Here is a 9,434-nt window from a genome sequence, read left to right on the forward strand (position 1 = left end):
TAGTGGAACCAACCCAAATGCCCATCACACAATGACTGGATAAAGAAACTGAGATATAGATAGATAGATGATAGATAGATAGATGATAGATAGACAGAGATGTGTGTGTGTGTAATGAAATACTACTCAGCCCATAAAAAGGAATGAATTAAGAGTATTTGCAGTGACCTGGATGAGAATGGAGATTATTATCTAAGTGAAGTAACTCAGGAATGGAAAACCAAACCTTGTGTGTTCTCATTGACATGTGAGAGCTAAGCTATGAGGACACAAAAGCATAAGAATGATACAATGGACTTTGGGGACTTGGGGGAGAAAAGTGAAAGGGGGATGAGGGATAAAAGACTACAAATATGGTGCAGTGTATACTATGGGTGAATCAAAATCTTATAAATCACCACTAAATAACATAGTCATGTAAACAAATACGACCTGTACCCCAATAACTTAGGGAAAATAAGTTAAAAATAAATATAAATAAATAAAAGGAAAAGAAAAAGTCATTCATATTCCTGCTGTCCAAATACAAAGGTTTGGACAAAAATGCTCATAAAATGCTTTCCCAGAGTGATCAGTTACCCTGAGGTTGCAGGTTGCATTATATATAATTTTTATTGTACTTTAGATTCTAGGGTACATGTGCAGAACATTCAGGATTGTTGCATAGGTACACACATGGCAATGTGGTTACCTGCCTCCATCCCCCCATCACCTATATCTGGCATTTCTCCCCATATTATCCTTCCCCAACCTCCCTACTCCTGCTGTCCCTCCCCTATTCCCACCCAACAGACCCCAGTGTGTGGTGCTCCCCTCCCTGTGTCCTTGTGTTGTCATTGTTCAACACCCGCCTATGAGTGAGAACATATATTGTTTGATTTTCTGTTCTGTCAGTTTGCTGAGAATGATGGTTTCCAGATTCATCCATGTCCTCACAAAGGACACAAACTCATCATTTTTTATGGCTGCATAGTATTCCATGGTGTATATATGCCACATATTCCTTGTCCAGTCTGTCATCAGTGAGCATTTGGGTTGTTTCCAGGTCTTTGCTATTGTGAACAGTGTCGCAGTGAACATACGTGTGCATGTGTCTTTATAATGGAACAATTTATAATCTTTTGGATATATACCCAGTATTGGGATTGCTGGGTCAAATGGAATTTCTATTCTAGGTCCTTGAGGAATCACCACACTGTTTTCCACAATGGTTGAACTAATTTACACTTCCACCAACAGTGTAAAAGCGTTCCTATTTCTCGACATCCTCCCCAGTATCTGTTGTCTCCAGATTTTTTAATGATCTCTATTCTAACTGGTGTGAGATGGTATCTCAATGTGGTTTTGATTTGCATTTCTCTATGACCAGTGATAATGAACATTTTTGCATATGTTTGTTAGCCTCATAAATGTCTTCTTTGAAAAGTGTCTGTTCATATCCTTCACCCACTTTTGAATGGGTTTGTTCGTTTTCTTCTTGTAAATCTGTTTTAGTTCTTCGTAGATTCTGGATATTAGCCCTTTGTCAGATGGGTATATTGCAAATTCTTTTTCCCATTCTGTTGGCTGCTGGTTCACTCTAATGATTGTTTCTTTTGCTATATAGCAGCTCTGGAGTTTAATTAGATCCCATTTGTCTGTTTTAGCTTTTGTTGCCAATGCTTTGGTGTTTTAGTCATGAAGTCCTTGGCCTATGCCTATGTCCTGAATGGTTTTGCCTAGGTTTTCTTCCAGGGTTTTATGGTGTTTGGTCTTATGTTACAGGTTGCATTCTAATGAAAGAGGCATTCTAATGCATATGGTGGCATGTGCATACGATTGTCCGTGAAACATGGTCAGAGTGCAGACCAGAGAGGGCAGTATTTCAAAAGTTGACTGAATTTTGTCTTAGAAAAGTAACTTTTGCCTTCTCTCTAAAAATTTCTTAGAGTCAGAGGCTTGCAGGCTCAGAGACTTGAAAACTGAAAAGTTACAAACTCTTCCAGTTATTTTTGGTATTGACTCAAATGCAAGTTCAGGAAAGATGATTAACATAGATTGTACAACTCTAGAAAATATTATCAGTAATTTGACCAAAATTATTTCTTTTCCTGTGTCTGCTTGTTATCTGACACAGAAGATGAAAGAGGAAGAATTAGATCTGCTATAAATGATTTGAATGTAGACACTTGAAAGCTGAAGAGAACCTATATCAAACATCATGTAACACAACTATTGTTTATATAAATAAATTCAGTTCTTAAAGTGGCTTGTGCACATGCATGCACACACACTTGCACACACACATAAAAAGAAATTTACAAAGATTTCATGTTTTTGAGAGAGAAAATCTCTTCTAATTTGAGTTATGTTATTAACTCATAATCTATATTTACGTTATTAGTTGAAGTCTTTTCTTTTGAACTAAAGCAACATAGGTCCCCATTTTTCTATATTCATTTTCTGCCAAAAAATGTGTCTCTCTAAGAAATATAGTTTTCCTAAAAACCGCTTAGGAAGAGCAGCAGGAATAATGGTGAAATTTCAGAACGGTTATTGGAGATTCTCAGACTCTCTGCTCAATTTACCAGCCCTCTTTTGGGTGCCTTTGAGGCCAGGTTGGTTTGATCTCTAACACAGCTAAGAGAATAACTCTTCACTTCCTGCAGAGTCACTTGCAGCCATCTCACATGCAACAGAGTTGCTTTTATTTCTTAAAAATAATACATACCCACAGAATTAATCATCTAATAATAAAGTAATAATTTCATGGTTAATAGAATATCTGGAAACTTAGAAATCAACAGGAGAGATAATAAAAATCAATCACAATCCTACTGTAATGGGAAATTAATTACTTTCTCAAAATCCATTCCTACTTCCTAATAACCTCCAGGTTTATTTTTGAATCCATGTGTTTCCGGGAAAACACATGTTCCTTCAATACCCAAAGAGTGCCCAATCAGTGTAAATCCCATGTCTGTGGTCACAGCGATGATATAGGAGTAAAACTGTGTCGTCTCCTAAGTTAACCATGTGTTTTTCTTATCGAGAGTGTTATCACATTTTTTTACTGATTATGTATTAATATGTTATTTTGTTTATGGAATTTTAACAAATAATTTTTGAAAATTTTTATATATGCAAAGATACTTTTTCCTTTAGAATTTAACCATTGCTTTTACGCTTACAAGTCAATTTCTTTTCAGAAATGAGCCCTATCCACCTACATTTCTGTCTAGGTTTTATGGCACCATAGTTTCCATTCAAGAAAAGTTTTAACACTAGTTCTAAAAGTAGCTGAAAAACTGAAAGAAGTGCTTCCTACCTATGAACTCCTAAAGCTATTTTTTCTCCATGTTATATTAATTTCAAATTTATTTAGCATGTATTTAAATTATATTCATTAAGTTCTTACAATGTGTTAAACACCATGGTAGATATAAAACAGAGTTTCTATTAGAATTATATCAGAATAACAGAATGCAACAAAATTGTATCCTGGAGAATCATGGGAGAGAATTTCTCCCTTTGCCCCTGCTTGAAGGTCCCTGGCAGGACAGAATGAAGGAGTAAGTGTTGAGCAGAGGGTAGAGAGGAGTGCAACGGGGGAGAAGCCGAACAATACTGGCTTTAGCGGAACATAAAAGGGAAGGAGTGAGGGAAAATGATTCACATTTGCTGGAATTTAGGACACATGAAGAAAATAGTTAAAAATAAGACTAGAGAGGTGGAAATGACACAACGCAAAGGCCTCAAAAGGCAGACAAAGGGAATGCATACACTTTTTAGCAGAATGAACTCCCATAAAGGGTTTTTGAAGTAAATTGGAAGAAGTTGTGTTTCAGAAACTGTATCATTAAATTGTCATTTGTTTTAAAAAATACTGAACAATTACCTATTTCTAAAATTTAGTGCCAAAAAAGGTACTCTGACATCTTTTAATAGTATGATAGCAGATAAGTTGAACCACATCTAGGATTTTCTAATGTCAAAAGGAAGAAAGTTCAATCATCAATTTATAGAAAAATAGTGTAAATCCCAATCAGTGATTTACACTATTGTCCTTTCTCCTCATTATCAGAATACAAAAGAGCCAACTAAGGTATCTCTTTGATCCCCCCTAACTCACTGTTAGGAGCCCAGAGCAGAAAACAGTCCCCTAAAATTGAGGAATCAGTTAAATATCAGCAAGAAGCAAAAAGAGCAGATAGGTTTTATTCTCTACCTAGGTCCCTAGAGATTCACAAATATTATATTTAGTTGTTGATATAAACACTATGTTTCCTCTACATTTTTAAATACTTCTTAGGCTTATAATTTTATTTTTAGAGAGACTAATAGTCACATTTTCAGTCACTATGGATGTCTAATTTCTATTCACACATTGGTCTTTTTGCTACTGTGAGTTAAATTTCATCTTAAAGTGATTTTCTTCCTGCTGCATTAATTCTGTCTACCACACAAGCATAGTTCAAATCGTGTTGCTCTTCACAGAGTCTCCTGGGGATAAAGTGAACTTCACAGAGCCAATTTATGGTCCCCTATAGCAATTTTATGAGCCTCAAAGTATGGAGCCATCTCTGTATGATTTTCATGTACCTAAGAGAATCAGATTCAGAACTAATGGGATTTATCTCTGTATTATTTTCCAAGAAATGTTGATATTCCTGCTGCCATACTAGCTCAAAATGCCTGGAGACAATTTACCTTAAAAATACTAAATATTGAAAATAAAATCATTTTACATTAATCCTGGTCAGGTTGAGCAAGATACCCAGGTGTAACTGAGGTCTTTATTTGAACTAAATCCTGTTATAGAATTCTATTGTAAATGTGACCCCTAGCTTTTTATGACCAGGCTATAGTTTGAATGAAAAATCACCTCATTTAAACATAGTTCTAGGTAATGTTTTCCTTGACTTTTATATAAGGGAGTGTTTTACTGCAGCTGCTAGTGAATAAGGTACAAATTTTCAAATCAATGTGCTCAGCGCTTTTGAAGAACTAATTCATTTTTCATAAAGCTAAAATCATATAAATTTATTCTCAAGCATTAAATTCCTGGAAATATCTATTTCAGAATTCTAGTAGTTCTAATTCAGTCATTTGAACGTTCTGGTTATGCTCTTATTACAACAAAAACAAAACTGTTCATAAATGGTAATGATTAAAATAAAATATTTTATTAACAAGCATTAGTTAAAACTGCATGTCACGATAGAATGCAAAATATGTGTAGACGTGTTTTATCAGGCATCAGTGTAAAATTAAACTTAAGCAATTTTTTTATAGAAAGAACCATATTGTACCTAAAGGAACATTTATAAAATAAAGTGTATTAAAAAGCATTTCAAGGGTAAACTTCAGAATAACAAGATGCATATAAATTATCTATGTACATAATATTCAAGCAACTGATCTGATTATTTTAGTTATGGATTAATACAAAAATGTATATTAGAAATAAGTGCAAGGGATTGGAAAAAAATATGGTTGTATGTGTACTTACTGACCAGTGATGATAAAGCCAGTTAATGAGTGGCTATCTGTACAATGTCAGAAAATGAAAAGCTGACCAATCCCAAAAGTTTAAAAGCACACCTTAAAAAGATCTCACCATTTAAAATAAAAATAATAGTAATGAATAGTGGTCATTTTAGCATATTATGAGAAAAATATGTGACAGCAATAGCATAAAATGGGAGCAGGTATGAAAGTATATTTTGTGCAAATGTCTTAACTATTGTGAAGTGATGTGATATTATTTGGTGATAGACTTATAAGTTAAAAGATGTCTAGTAAAGCCCTTAAATAAATCACTGTGATAAAAACAATGAAGTATTGATAGTAAGACACCATAAAGTGAAGAAAATGGAATCATTTAAAGAAAACTTAACGCACTAGAGAACAAGAAAAGTTTTAACAAAGAGGATATGGGACATATACAAAGCCAATAAGCTAGTATGTTTAAGTCAAACTGTATTATTATGTTAAATGTAAATGGTCTAATTACTGAATTTGAAAAATCAAAAATTGGCAGTTTGAATTTAAAAGATTTCAATATTCCTCTCAGTGATTGATAGAAAAAAGTAAACAAAATATAGAAAAATTGATAGATAAAAGTAAACAAAGCAGAAGCAGGAGGTTCATTTAAGGTCAAAAATTCGAGACCAGTTCTTCTGGCAAGATAGTCAATGTTTCTAGAAAAATAAAATTAAGTTGAAAAATTATCTAGACGTCATGGCAAGCCTGTAGTCCTGGCTACTCAGGAGGCTGAAGTGAAAGAATCACTTAAGCCCAGGAGTTCCAGGCTGCAGTGAGCTATGACTGTGCCACTGAACTCCAGTCTGGAATGCGGAGTAAGACTCTGTCTCAAAAATAAATAAATAAAAACACAAAACAAAAAAAAGCAGTCTTGGTAAATTTAGGAAGACTGAAAAACATATGGCATATCCTCTCATCACAATGAAATTAAACTAGAAATCAATGACAGAAATGTATAAATCCCCAAACATGGAAAACAAACAACATAATTCTAACTTACACATGTCATAGAAGAAGTGCAAAGGAATTAGAGACATATTGAGCCAAAAAAAAAAATGAAACCACTATACATTAAAATTTGTTGGATGTAACTAAAGCAGTGTATACAGGGAAAATATTAGCAATAAATATTTATAGTAAAAATAATAATGATTTTAAATCAACAAATTAAACTTCACTCTAAGAAACTAGGAAAAGAAGAGCATATTAAACACAAAGCAAGTGGAAGAAAAAAAAAAGTCAAACATACAGATAGAAATCAAAGAAATAGGAAATAGAAAAGCAATAAGGAAAACCCTAAAAGTGAGTTCTTCGTGAAAATAACTGTAAAAATTGATAAAATACTATCAAAACTTATCTGAAGAAAAATTTTACAGACCTATTCTAATATCATAAATGAAGGGACATGACTTCAGATTGCATAGACATTAAAAACATAATCAATATCATGAACAACTTTATCCCAATAAACTTCAAAATTTAGATGAAATTAATAAATTACTTGAAAGACACAAACTAGCCCAGCTTACTCAAGGTGAAGTAGATAACCTGAGTATCTCGACACTTCTATTTTAAATAAATTTGTTGTTAACCTTCCCACAAAGAAAATTCTAGGCCCACAGGGTTTCATAGTTGAATTCTACCAAACACTTATGGAAGAAATAATTCCCATTCTACATAAGCTTATCTGGGAACTAGCAAAGGGGGAAACACTTTCTAGTTTATTTTACAAGGACAGCATTATCCTGATATTCAAACCAGAGGAAAAAAATTAAGACTACAAAGTATTCTTCATAATGAAAATAGTTACAAAAATCCTCGAAGAAATATTAGCAATTCAGAAATATTTTTTTAAATGCATCATTATTAATTACATTACTGAATGCAAAGTTGGTTCGACAATTAAAAATCAATCACTATAATTTATCAAATTGTATTAAAATGGAAAAGTATTTGCTGATATTACTAGATGAAAAAAATCACGGGACAAAATTCTATAATCATTATGATAAATATTCTCTATAAGCTAAGACTGGAAGGAACTTCCCCAAAATGAAAAGCTTACAACTTACATCATTTCTATCCTAGTGAAAGAGTGAACGCTTTCTGCTTAGAAACAGGAGCAGAACAAGGGTGCCTGTCCTCACCCTTCCTATACAGCATAGTACTAAAGGGTCTAGCTATATGACTTCATACATTCGTCAGATCTCACCTACTATAAAATTAAAACTGGTAAGTTTATTTTATATGTATTTTGCCCCAATTAAGCAGATTAAATATAAATGAATAAATAAACAGATATTCTGGAAATTAGTTAAGTGCAATTTAAATAGAAATCTACAATCCAGGATGGCAAGTGTATGATTTAAGTAAAAAAGGGGGAATAGTTTCAGTTTAAATGTCATCATTGCAAAAACAATGATAAATTCTGACATCAATAACAAAATATATAGAGGCATCATTTAGCAGTCATAGGGATTGTCCAACTGTACAAGAACTCTATGTGCAATTAAAGATAGATTTTCAGACTCCTGGGTTTTGAAACCAGGCTGTAGACCAATAAATTGTGTTTGATTTAACTACTAGTATTCTGCTCACCTCAACATCCTGGTCAAAGTGTTGTTTCCTGCTTTCTGTTCCTGGATTTAACCATGAACTTAAAATTGTATACTAGTCTTTGAATTGTTCATATTATCTTATGCTTTGAGTGGAGTCTGACTTTAGTTGGAAAACTTTCTTAGCCCAGTCAAGTTGACACACAAAATTATCCATCACAGCTAATGTCTGAGATGTGGTGCAACGTTTTACAAACGAGTTCTGTGTTTTCATTTTCTATTCCATTAAATTTTTCACCCCTGAAACAGGCTCTTATATTAGGCTGCTTTTGCATCTCTACAAAGGAATATCTCGGATTGAGTAATTTACAAGGAAAATCAGTTTAATTGGCTCACAGTTCTGGAGGCTGTAAAAGAAGCACAAGGGCAGCCTCTGCTTCTGGTGAGGGCCTCAGGAAGCTTAAAAGGGCAGCAGAAGCCAAAGGGGAGCCAGAATGTTGCATGGCAAGAACAGGAGCAACAGAGAGGAGGAGGAGGTTCCAGACAGTTTAAACAATCAGATCTCACATGAACTGAGCAAGAACTCACTCATCACCAAGGGGATGACGCTAAGCCGTTTGTGAGGGATCCGCCCCCAATCATGATGCAATCACCTCCCACCAAGTCCCACCTCCAACACTGGGAAACACATTTTAACATGGGATTTAGACAAGATAAACATTCAAAACATATCAGCTGTGAAGAATAGGCCTCTTCAGAAACTGTGTTTTCTTTCACTGTGTGCCTTCTCAATAACTCATTGAGGAGTAGCGCTGAAAAATTCCAACTTTAGAAATAGCACCGATAAAGCTTATGTATTGTTATGGTGAGGGTATACTTCTTATGTATTCTTTCTTTAAATATACAGATGTGTGTATACACATGCACATAAGCATAAGCACAACTATATTTCACTGAAAATTTCTCATTTTGCAAGTAGCAATGTAATTCAATTCTATATTTCTAGAATCACAGTTATTAAAAGTATAAATTTTTATATGATGAGCTTCATGTGCTTGGCTGAAGACCTCACATTGTTTCTAAAATTATAGGTAGAAAGTAGCTTACATCGTTATTATTCTCCTGTTTTCATAGTAGTATATATCCAATGTGATAAATTAATGGGCTGTGCTAATCAAAAATTCAATGAAGACTACAATGTCACATAGAAATTGCTGAAATCAGTGGTGAAATACCTTAATCTGTAAACAGCATCAATGGTACATTTTGGTAACTATTGAAACTCTATTAATAAAGCATCTTTGGCCGGGCGCGGTGGCTCAAGCCTGTAATCCCAGCACTTTGGGAGGCCAA

The 9,434-nt window shown here is 33.9% G+C and overlaps 1 long non-coding RNA gene across 1 annotated transcript in view; it reads right to left on the minus strand.

Moving 5' to 3' along the window:
• LOC118143754 (uncharacterized) overlaps positions 1–9,049 on the minus strand; it is a 28,646-nt gene extending 19,597 nt beyond the window's left edge. Inside the window, exon 1 of the long non-coding RNA XR_004728155.2 lies at positions 8,478–9,049. This is a non-coding gene — a long non-coding RNA (uncharacterized LOC118143754). The remainder of the gene's footprint in view (positions 1–8,477) is intronic.
• Positions 9,050–9,434: the final 385 nt, after the last annotated feature.

This window comes from Callithrix jacchus, chromosome 11, assembly GCF_049354715.1.
Source record: "Callithrix jacchus isolate 240 chromosome 11, calJac240_pri, whole genome shotgun sequence".
In the NCBI taxonomy this organism is placed as follows: Eukaryota; Metazoa; Chordata; class Mammalia; order Primates; family Cebidae; genus Callithrix; species Callithrix jacchus.